Consider the following 13,259-nt stretch of genomic DNA (forward strand, 5'->3'; position numbering starts at 1 on the left):
CACTTTCACTATATGAAGGAGAAATTCCGAGCCCAATCGCGTAAATTTTTCCCCCTTATTGCTCGGAATTCAAAGATGCACAGGGACACCAAAATGCTTATTTACACAGCCTATTTGCGTCCGATACTGACTTATGCATGCCAAGTTTGGGGACATGCTGCCAAGACTAATTTAAAAATAGTTGAGAGCCAGCAGAATCGAATCATTAGACAGATTTGTGGTGCTACGTGGGCTATGCCCAGCTCTGAAATCTACAAAGCTCTCAAATACCCCACTTTAAAACAAACTATAAAGAAAATAGCCACAAGATTCTTCGAAAAACTTGATGACCACGAAAATGAGGCCATTCAAGCTATCGAAAAATATATCCCCCAACTTAATATCAAAAGACCTAGAAATGTACTTCTCATTTAAAAATACTGTCTCTACGCAATATCAACCACCATGTCAAACAAACTTAACTCCAACCCTTGTAAACGCATGCTGATTGGCTCTGAACGAACAATAGCTTAAACTCAATATGTAAACAACCTTCTCTCCCGGCTACACACTCCGAGGTTGCGAGGAATTCCCGAAAATTAATCGTCCGCAAAGGAGGGAATTTAACCCCAACCAGAGCAGAGTTAGGCAAGGAACCTCTTTCGCTCAACTCTTTAACAGCAATAGTCCCCTGCAGATGGCGCCACAGGCACAGCAAAATGAGATTGTAAACAATCCACCCGCGCAATCAAATGACGATCTCAAGGGTTTAGACCTGGCCGAAATACTTAACATAATCGTGCAAATAAAGAAATTCATTGAGGAATTCCCTCGAATTATCAATATTTTCAAGCAAATGTCATCAGTTAATAACCTGCCAGATAAATGTGGCATACTACTCAACGAATTTGCACGCAATGCTCAAACCCCCACTAATTAAAGTTCAGAGCCAATAATTTAAAAATCGTATATTGGAACGCAAATGGGATTAGGCACAAAATCCATGAGCTGAGACTGTTCGTAAATAAGCATAAGCCCCACGCTATTCTTATCCAGGAGACGCACATGAGACCCGGTAAAAAGATCTACCTAGCTAACTACGATGCATACTACTCTTACAGAGAAAATCAAGATCCGACGCATCCTAGTGGAGGCACTATGATATTTATAAACAATTCAATAAAGCATCATCAAGTCTTTCCACCTACACTGCATAATGTTGAGGCCACAATAGTTGCAATTACACCCAAAAACTATGACACTGTCACACTCACCTCCATCTACATCCCGCCGAACTCGGATGCACAAATGTTCACACTAGACCTAGAGACCCTCTTACAGGTTAGCTCCAACCAGATAATATGTGGCGATTATAATGCCAAACACAGGAGCTGGCACAACACAACAAACTGCACTAGAGGGAACACACTTAAGCGATTTGCTGACAATGCTGGCTTGGAAGTAATTGCCCCAGCAGACCCAACACGGTTCGGCACCAACAGCGAAACCACAATAGACCTAGCAATAGTTAAAGACTTTTTATTTCCATACGAAATCACCTCACTCCCAGAAATGAGCTCTGACCACAACCCGGTTGCTCTACACTTTCACTTTAAATACACTCTACCAGACATCACAGGAAAAACAAAAACACACTGGAAAAACTTTAACAGAGAGCTCAGTCACACTCAAGTAAACTTCACAAACATTAACACGACAGAAGACGTAGATAATTTAGCTGCACAAATAGAACAGGAAATTACTGATGCTAAAAACAGGAACTCAAACCGGAGGACAAATACTAAACCCAATGTTGATCCTGAATTAAGAAAATTAAATGCTGAGAGAAATTGGGTCAGGAAACAATACCAAAAATTCAAAAGGCCAGAAACCAAAAAACTGCTTAATGCCCTTAACAACAAAGTCAGGAGACTAGCTAATCAAATTGAAAACATGGAATTTGTCAATAAACTCATCAATCTCAGCCCGGAAAATCAAAATGTCTGGGACTTCGTTAGACCATTTAAAAAGAAGAAACTCATCATTCCGACCCTTAATGGTCCGGCCGGAATTCCACAAACCGACCTCGACAAAGCAAATTTCTTGGCTATTAGCCTAGAGAATCAATTTAAATTGAACCCACTGTACCACGAGGAAACGGAAGTCGAGGTCGAAACAACAGTTAGCTCATTTCTGAACACACAGATGGCGCCACTAGACCACCCAAACGTAAACATTGACCCTGTAAAGCCTACAGAGGTAATCGAATACATCAGGAAACTCAAAACTAACAAGGCGCCTGGACATGACAACATCACTAACTACACAATTAAACACCTCCCTCTGAATTTTATTCTATTCTTCACCCTTCTAGTACAAAAAATACTGGAACTTGAACATTTCCCAGCCAGATGGAAGACAGCCACAGTCGTACCAATATATAAGCCTGGTAAGGATCCCACGGATCCCTCCAGCTATAGACCTATCTCACTACTTTCCTCACTTAGCAAAATTGCTGAAAGTATCATACTGAAAAGATTTAACCAACACCTATTAGAAAACAACATTCTTTGTCCGGAACAGTTTGGCTTCAGACCAAGCCTTTGTACCTCACATCAACTCATCAGAGCCACCGAACTCATCACTGCAGGTTTCCAAAACAAGCAAAAAACAGGAGCTGTCTTCCTTGATATACAGAAAGCTTTTGATCGGGTATGGATCAGTGGTTTAATTTACAAGTTAATTAAAAATAAAACCCCAAGGTATTTAATTAAAATCATTGTTTCATATCTCAACGATCGAAGCTTTAGAGTAAGGGTGAAGGACGATTTATCAGACACTAAACACATACAAGCAGGAGTTCCACAAGGCTCAAAATTAGGACCAATTTTGTTCTCCTGCTACATCAACGACATACCAAAACAATTCAACACCATGCTGTGTTTATATGCAGATGACACCGCAATTCTGGCCAAAAACCACAATCCCAACTACATTAAAATTGCACTGGACAGACACTTGAAATCTATTACTGAGTGGATGGTCAGATGGAAGATAGAAATTAATGCTGATAAAACTGTTGCAGTTATGTTCCATAAAGCTACCAGAGATGTAAACTTCGAGAGAATAAAAATAAAGGGAATATACATCCCGTGGTCTCAGGAAGCTAAGTACCTAGGTGTCATAATGGACAGGAAACTGAATTGGAGGGCACACTTTCACTATATGAAGGAGAAATTCCGAGCCCAATCGCGTAAATTTTTCCCCCTTATTGCTCGGAATTCAAAGATGCACAGGGACACCAAAATGCTTATTTACACAGCCTATTTGCGTCCGATACTAACTTATGCATGCCAAGTTTGGGGACATGCTGCCAAGACTAATTTAAAAATAGTTGAGAGCCAGCAGAACCGAATCATTAGACAGATTTGTGGTGCTACGTGGGCTATGCCCAGCTCTGAAATCTACAAAGCTCTCAAATACCCCACTTTAAAACAAACCATAAAGAAAATAGCCACAAGATTCTTCGAAAAACTTGATGACCACGAAAATGAGGCCATTCAAGCTATCGAAAAATATATCCCCCAACTTAATATCAAAAGACCTAGAAATGTACTTCTCATCTAAAAATACTGTCTCTACGCAATATCAACCACCATGTCAAACAAACTTAACTCCAACCCTTGTAAACGCATGCTGATTGGCTCTGAACGAACAATAGCTTAAACTCAATATGTAAACAACCTCTTCTCCCGGCTACACACTCCGATCCGCACTGCAACCAGACGCACCTTCCCCACCGCTGCTGACTTCCTATTGGACGGAGTTCCTCCTTCCTCTCCCTCTCCATCAGGGGACTACCCTGCTTCGCAGAGTAGCGCCAGTACCAGCCCAGTCACCTCACGCCGCTGACATAGAAAGACCATGGCATTCAGTAAAGCCAAGTGAATTTCCACAACTTCCTGCCATCTACAGGAGATAGCTTCCTCGGAAGCGGGCTCTCCTTAAACTTCTCCATCGGTCGGCTACACACTCCGATCCGCACTGCAACCAGACGCACCTTCCCCACCGCTGCTGACTTCCTATTGGACGGCGACTCCACCTTCCTCTCCCTCTCCATCAGGGGACTACTCTGCTTCGCAGAGTAGCGCCAGTAACAGCCCAGTCATCTCACGCTGCTGACATAGAAAGACCATGGCATTCACTAAAGCCAAGCTAATTTCCTCAACTTCCTGCCATCTACAGGAGATAGCTTCTCCGGAAGCGGGCTCTCCTTAAACTCCAACGTCTCTGCAGTGAACCCCCTTAATGGTCCGGCTAGTATTGCACAAACCGACCTCGAAAAAGCAAACTGCCTAGCGAACAGCTTGGAGACACAATTTAATCTAAACAATTTAAGCCATGAGGGAACCGAAATCGAGGTCGAAGAAACTTTAAGTCACTACCGCGACACCCAGATGGCGCCACTGAAACAAACATGCCCCGTATCTGAACTCCCGTTACCATCTGAAGTAATTGAAAACATCCATAAACTTAATGTAAACAAAGCCCCCGGAATTGATAACATCTCCAATAAAATTATTAAGAAACTACCGCTAAACATTATCATGATTTTTACCCTGTTATTACAAAAGATTTTGGAAGTAGGCCACTTCCCAACAAGATGGAAGACAGCAACGGTGGTTCCTATTTTTAAGCCAGGAAAGGACCCCACAGACCCAACCAGCTATAGACCAATTTCACTACTTTCAACCTTAAGCAAAATTGCTGAAAGTATCATACTCAAGAGGCTGAACACACACCTAATAGAAAACAACACCCTGCTCCCAGAGCAATTTGGTTTTAGACCTAATCTCTCCACTACACACCAACTTGTCAGAGTCGTAGAGTACATAACAGAAGGATTCACTAATAAACAAAAGACAGGTGCTGTCTTCCTGGATATACAAAAAGCATTCGATCGAGTGTGGATAGATGGACTAATTTACAAGATGATCCAAAATCGGGTTCCAGGCTACCTGATTAACATCTTAGAGTCCTATCTCACTGGCAGATCCTTTAAAGTCAGGGTACAACACGAATACTCAGACACAAAACTTATAAATGCAGGAGTACCGCAGGGCTCCAAGTTAGGCCCAGTACTCTTCTCACTGTACATAAACGACATGCCTAAACAGTTTGACACTATGCTATGTTTATTCGCAGACGACACAGCGATACTAGCCAGAAATAAAAACGTAAACTATGTACACATCGCCCTCAATAGACATCTCAAAATTTTAGAGGACTGGTTCCAAAAATGGAAGATAGAAATAAATGCAAATAAAACTGAAGCAGTACTGTTTCACAAGGGCCAGCAGCAACCGAACTTCCCCAAAGTAAAAATTAAAAACAGCCTAGTGCCGTGGTCTCAGGAGGCTAAATATTTAGGATTAATACTTGACTGTAAACTAACTTGGAAAAAACACTTTTTATCTATTAAAGACAAGTTCCGAGCTTTATCCCGTAAATTCTACCCCCTATTAGCTCGAAACTCCAAATTGAATAGGGACATGAAATTGCTTATTTTTACAGCCTATTTGCGTCCAGTACTCATGTATGCATGCCCTGTCTGGGGTTATGCCGCGAAAAGCAATATTAAAATTATACTTCAACAATATAACAGAATTATTAGGAATATCTGTAAAGCTAGATGGTACATGAGAACGGCAGATCTTAACAAAGCCCTGAACTATAAATCCTTCCACGAAGTACTGCATAAATTGTCAGTAAACTTTTTCAACAAAATAGATACCAACGACAATGATGCTGTCAAAAGTATCCCCAAATACCCTCCCAATATTAAAATTAAAAGACCCAGAAATAGCACCATCCCTCAGTAAATTAGAAACACACCCCAACTAACTTGATCCTGTACATCCCACCCGAAATAGACCTGTACCCCATTGGCTATCAACGAACAATAGTTTCCACGCAGCCTTAAACCACTCAACCACGAACTAATGCACACTTCCCAGGTTTTGCACACGGCACTAGCTTCTCCCACCTCTTCCACACCTGGCTGAACGAGACGACCCCATTGGTCAAGAGATCTCACCCCCTCCACCACCCATGCTACCACCAGGAGACCGGACGCTGAAGAACATCACTCAGCAGACTGCAGCAGTACAAGGCACATCCGCTGTCAAGTTTACATCCTACCAGGAAGGAGATAGCCCGGCTTCGCCGGGCGGGTGCTCCATAACCCCAAATCTTGTCTGCAGTGAACCCCCATTCAGTCTCCAGCCATGGAGGGAGACGGATGCTCGGACGACTCTAGCAGTTGCAAGAGTATTTCTAGTAATAGCAGTAGGAGGAGTAGCTATTTAGGCTCAGGAAATCTTTCTGAGTTTATGAGAGAAATTCGTCAACACTGCCTACAACTTGCTCTCACGAAAGAGGAGGCTGTCCTAGCTCAGAATCAAGTAAAAAGATTAAAGGAAGCACTAGACTTAACATCTTGGAGCCCCTCGAAAAGAAAACAATTGTCGGAACGACTCGACGAGGCGTATAGACAGGTTCAAATCACTGAGGAAAAATTAAAAAATGCAAAACCCTGCATTAATAGAAATTGCGAGTACCATGATTGGGAAAAGAATTTATACACTCACATCCAAAATCTTCAGAACAGAATCCAAATACTACATTCAACAGCATCAACCTTCATAGACACCCTTCAGCAAATGAAAGAAAGCAACTTAGAGCATACTTCCCAATATCTTGAAGATTACTCTAAATTACAAGAACTGCAAGCTGACGCCGTGAATCTTGAAGGATATTTAGGTGAATTGGGCCCTTGCCCCATCAGCAACTGTGACAAACATACCCAGGAAAACGAAAAACAGCCCATGGAAGTCGACAATACGCATGAAATAAACAACAACAGGAATGAAAATTTTCAAACAGTTAATCCTAGAAAAGCTGCCAAAATTCGGAAAACTGAAGAAAAACAAGAACATATGGACACATCAAATAGATTTGAGTTACAAAATCAAATTCAGGAAAACCAAGAAAAAATCATAAATAGACCAGTAGCCATAAATTTGAAACTTTCAAGTAATTACAACATCACATTGCAAGAAATCCATAGAAAATTCCCCCAAACCAAAAACAAGCTTATCAGAAACATGATTGCAATACACCCAGCAACTGAAGATGAAAGATCCGAAATCATCAAATTTCTAACAGAGAGGAAAGAAGAATTTATATTATCCGAAAAACAAGATGAAAGACCATTAAAAGTTATCCTGAAAGGTCTCCCAATAAACGCAGATAAAGACGAAATTATAAAAGAATTAGAAGAAAGAGATTACAAGGTAAATAGAATATCCCAGCTTAGAAACTTCAAGTTGCAATCCCTCTACCCAATATTCCTCCTAGAAATAAAGAAGTCTGGAAATGCCCAAAATATTTTTAATGAAAAATCCCTTCTTCACCTCAGAATCAAAATAGAAAGCTACAGAAGAAAAACGACTGCTACCATGTGCTACAATTGTGCTGGCTTTTTCCATGCAGCAAGAAATTGCAGAATGTCACCGAAATGTATCAGATGTGGTGGTACCCACGCAACCAGGGACTGCAACATCACGGTAAAAGTCAAGGATCCAGTGTGCGTAAATTGTAATGAAACCGGAGACACAGCTGCCTGGAAAGGATGTTCCAAATTCCCCAAACTTACAACAATAAAGGGAAGACCCACCTACGCTGAAATTGCACGAGAAAAACAAGGAAATCAAGACCCAAAACCCATCTCACCACCTAGCAAGCAGAACATGGAGCCCACTTTGAAGGTTAATAAAGAAATCCCCACACTACAAGAAACTATGCAAATCATTAAGGAACTTAGAGAAATACTACAGGAATTCCCCACATTATTGGAAGCAGTCAAACTTGCAAGGAAAACAAACAATAAAGAAGAGAAAAAGCTGGTTATCCTAAATGCGTTGATCGGCTAAGTCCTTCAAAAAGTAAAGACATCCCTCAACAATAATCCAGCTTTCTGATTGGTCTCCCAGATACAATAGTTTATCCGCTACCAGGCCCTCTCCAAACTCCAAAAGCTCCATGCATCGCCCTCTCCCACTCCCCTGACAACTGCTTTCCTATTGGTCAAGACTTCACACCCACTCTCCCTCGCCTGCTACGTGACGATTGTATCGGAGGACTCTGCTCATAACACTCTTCTCCCTAGACCCATGCTGAACGACACCTCGACCAGTATTTTCAGTTGCAGCTCACCATCTACTCTCAAAGTTAAGGGCATTCTATATCGCCAGGTTTTTTATCACCAGGATCATGGAGATAGCCTTGCTACGCAAGGCGGGTGCTCCGGTCAACTTACCATCATCTGCAGTGAACCAGAACGGAATCGTGATTGGAATCATAGTCGTAGACAAGTAACTATTCTTCGAGAGGATAGCGAAGCAACGGCGGAGTGCCAACGTTGTATGGAGCCCAAGCAACAGCTGAACTGAGCTATGTGCCAAGTCCTGTTGTCTACTGTGGAAGCAGTCGTGTGGTAGTGAGTTGGCAGTCGGATACAACTAAAGCGAGAAGACAGTTAGAACTTCAGTCGTTTGGAGAAACCGTAGAGTGGAGATCTGAGAATCCCTCTTCTTCTGGATTCTGTCTGACCGCTTTGTGTTCTGGGGTCGATTACTACTTGTGGGCTATTGTTGGCTGTAGTGTGCTGTCCTGTGTGTATATAATTATTTGTATATAGTATACCTGCTGTATATAGTTGTTGTCTTTGTATTCGTCGTCTGTGTCTTTGTGTTAAATAAACATAATCGTTTTTTCTACTAAAGAACTGTTTATTTCTACATTGACCATCAAATCGTAAAAAGAATCCCTACGGACAGATGAGTAAATTCGTAACAATATTAATTATGTATAAAAATTAATGATTATGTTAATAAACTATATTAATAAATGGAATATTAATTCAATAAACTAAGTGAATTGTACAATTCAAATATTTCTGAATGGTTAATTGATACAATGGAAATTTATATATATGTAAGGATTTTTTAGAGTCTAATTTAAATCCAAATTAATTACCAAAGCCTTATCTTAATTTAGTCCATAGTAATTTCATTCTCTTATTTCCTGATCCAATTCCACTTTCACTAATTAATTCAAGAGAAGCTTTCTAAAATTGCTGAATCGAACATAAAAATGCCGAATATGCCATAAATGCCGAAAAATGCCATAAAAGAATAAATCAAACTTAAAAATGCCGAGTCTTCATTGTCTTTGAAGCTTGCCTTCTGCTTTCAGAAAAAAATAATGCTTATATATTATTTAATCGACAAGGATAGTTTCATGGGCAAAATTTTCAAAAGAATAAAAATTAAATCCGCTGGAAAGGAAAATGAATCATGCAATAGTTCTTCGCAGACGCTCTTCTTTGCGGCCAGCCGATGCCGTGGTTCGTCAGTCAGCTGTCTACAGTCTCCCGTGGCATAGCTTCGCTGCGTCATTCCACGCCAGCCAATGAGATATCCTCTGCATTCCGTTATGTTACCGCATCGCCTATGGTACCTGACGTTACCTGTAACCTCATCCGACACTCCGGTTAACGAGTCTCTTATTCTTCTGTTTGTACTCCTGAAGTGAAAGCTTATAAGCTAGTTAACAGCTACATTACACGAGCAATTGCTTTTGTATAATAGTACAAAACCTCAAGGTCCCAGGTTCTATCCACGCTCATGTCAATCCGCCACACTCCATTTCCTCATGTGCCTGCTCCTTATATTTTCAAGAAGTTCCTAGTGTGCCATGATTCATCCAGTTTCTCAAAATATTACTTGTGTTTTATATTATTACTACAATATAATAATCGCCTACTTTACTCACCAGTGGTCTCCAGTGCTAAATTGAATCGACTAGATTTCCAAAATATCACTTGTGTTTTACATTATCACCAAAAAATACTGATCACCTTCAGTTTAATCTCCAGTAGTCTACAATGCCAGTTCCAGTGCCCAAAACTGCCTTGTTATGATTAATTAAAAAAGTGATTATTCTTCAAAAAGTGATTAGTGTTTAAAAAATCCTCTATCAACTGACTCAACGGATGAAAGTTAATATTTATATTTTGTACTTTTAATTTTATTTTAAATTGAATATTTTAATTACAATACAATTGCAAATGATATTTAAAATTTTTTTATATCTATTATTTAAAATTTATTCATAATATTATAATATGTTGAATTTGAAATTTATGTACATGCTGTTAAAATCAAGAAAAATTATTTCTCCAAATAAATTTAATTTATATAACTCCAAGGTTTTTAAATTAAAGAATAAATAAAAATAATGACAAATGATATCAGAGAAATTTAGTGAGTACCTCAGAGGAAATGTGTTACCTCTCTGATTGTAATGAAACTATAGATTAATTACAATCATATTATTAATTATCGATGTGTCAGATTGCTTTTTGTTTTCAAATGCATACAGACCTTGTTATATATCACATACACATATATGTTATATAAAAAAACATACATACATATACATATAATATTAATATATTATAACATATATTTTATATACTTCATAAATGCACATGATAATTAGAATAATGTAGTTAATGACTCATGGGAAATTGTTTCACCCCTGACAGTCATTAAGCTACCCTCTATTATCACTGTGTCAAAATACATGTTTACAAATACAAATATATATATTTTTTTATATTATTATTTCTCAAATATTTTTTTATAAGAGTATTTTGAATATTGTGTGTTACATTCATTCACAAGTGTTTTGTTTGAAATCTTTGAATTTTGCATTTATTACTTTTAGTTCCAAGTTTTTCGTTTGATATTTTTGAATTTTGCAATTATTATTATCATTTCCAAATGATTTATTTGAAATGCATGAATCTTACATTTTACATTTCCAAAAGTTTATATGAAACCATTCAATTTTACAAGTATTATTTTCATATCGAAGATTTTCATTACATATTTTTGAATCTTATATTTATGGTTTCAGTTCCAAGTGTTAAATATGAAATATTTCAATTCTGCATGTATTATTTTCATATCCAAGTTTTTTACCTGAAGTTTTGAATCTTGTGTTTTTATTTACAGCTAAAATACTTTATTTGAAATCATAAATGTATCGATATTTCATTTGGGTGAAATCATAACTATATTGATATTTTATTGAATAATTTAATACTTCATTCCTAATTTAATAATTTTGTTGAGTCAGACTTCCTAGCATTTAAGAATAATATACTATTGACTGTCCTCATCAAATAAAGTTCACCAATTGAGTTTCTATAGAAAAATGGTCAAAATAACTTTGTGCAATATACTGTTTAATTTATTAATATTTTGTTGTTGTTATTGATAATTATTTAGGGTTATATAATATTTTTACAATTATAATTCTTATTCTTTTTATGTTTATAATATAAAATGATGAATGGTATTTATTTATTAATGTTTGTATAATGTGAAGGTAAGGGAAACTTGTGTGTCATTTTCAATATACGTTTAAATTCAACCTCTTACTTGGTCACCACTGTAAGGTATGGTTGTGTGTCAAACGGCCCCGACGCACTTCCACATCGTGCGGTGGGGGGAAAATTGCAATGATATTTTAAACTCTTATTTTAAATCCTAATTAATTTCCAAAGCTTTATCTTAATTTATCCCATAGTAATTTCACTCTATTATTTTCTGATCCAATTCCACTTTCACTACTTAATTCATTCAAGAGAAGCTTTATAAAATTGCTGAATTCGCTAAACACCGACCCATTCACACGCTCCGTGTAAAAGGCTAGAAAAATGTCCAATTTGTGCATTCTTTTTAAAAGATCCCTGTGTTTCCCTTACTTATGATTGACATGCTTCAGAAATCCCTATCAGAATCTTAATAATATATTAGCACTATGAAAAAATATTTTCTCTATCAATATCTCATGTTATATAAGATGAGGGATAATTTATTTCTCTCTTCTTTCCGACTTCTGCTTTTGTGGTGGACATGCCTTGTCCGCACCTTCTTTAAATAAAACATGCCTCCCGGGAGAGAATAAATCGAACTTAAAAATGCCAAGTCTTCTTCACTGTCTTCGAAGCTTGCCTTCTGCTTTCTGAAAATTAAATGCTTACACACATATATATATATATACTAACTTAATTTTCGTAGAAATATATAATTGTCTCATAAACATCTCATTATAAAAAATATTTTAATTTAAATTAAAATTAGTTTCTTACATGTGACCATTTGGTTTTTCTGTGTTTTTTTTATTTACTTATAAATTTCATTAGTGCTTTGGATAATAAAATGTTTATAAATTTAAGAGTTGTAATTAATAAAATGCATCTATTATAAATCATTTATACTATATTTATCCCATGTAATGAATGCAATTTATATTCTTTTTCAAAAACTTAATTTATAAGTTACATTCATATAAAGATATAAAACTATGCCTTCATATTGTATGTTATATAAATTTTGTCTACTTTAGAGTAAATTCAGATATGTTTTAATTCTTATATTAATTCTTTCATTGGACATATTTCTTTTCCATGTTTAGTAATAATGCAATTTTATTTATTCTTGAGAAAATACTTTTTAGAACTATCTGATTATTTGAACCTTAACATAATACTAAAATTACAACTTTATACTTAATTCTAAAAAAGAATTAATCACATATACATAATCTAAAATATATAATGTTTAGATAATAATAAAACTGATAACTTTTATATAAAAAATTAATATGTTTTCTATTAAAAATCGTTTATTTGAACGAACAGTAACTTGACAAGACGAAGATATTTCATAAAAATAATTTTTATTCAACAAATTTCAATAGCAAAATCAAAACATAGCTCTTTTTTTTAATAATGGAATGTTGCACCTTTTGATCAGTTACTTTTGATTGCAAAATGCTGTGCATTTTGATACATTTAATAAGCCTTTTTTAACTATGCATGGAAAGTAACTATGTTATACAAAATGATACAATTTATATGAACAGACAATTTTAATATAAACAGTTTTTCAAAATATATAAAAAAAAGTCTAAGTATAAGCATACATAAAGCTCTTGGTGTGAATGTAACATGTTAATAATAATTTCTAAAAATTATATGCTCTGTTATAACTCCAACAGCATATATATATATATATATATATATATATATATATATGCATGAATAGTTATAAAATTAAATCCACAAAAAAATCCAAAAAATT

The sequence above is a fragment of the Argiope bruennichi genome, chromosome 10 (genome assembly GCF_947563725.1).
Source record: "Argiope bruennichi chromosome 10, qqArgBrue1.1, whole genome shotgun sequence".
NCBI classification, from domain to species: Eukaryota; Metazoa; Arthropoda; class Arachnida; order Araneae; family Araneidae; genus Argiope; species Argiope bruennichi.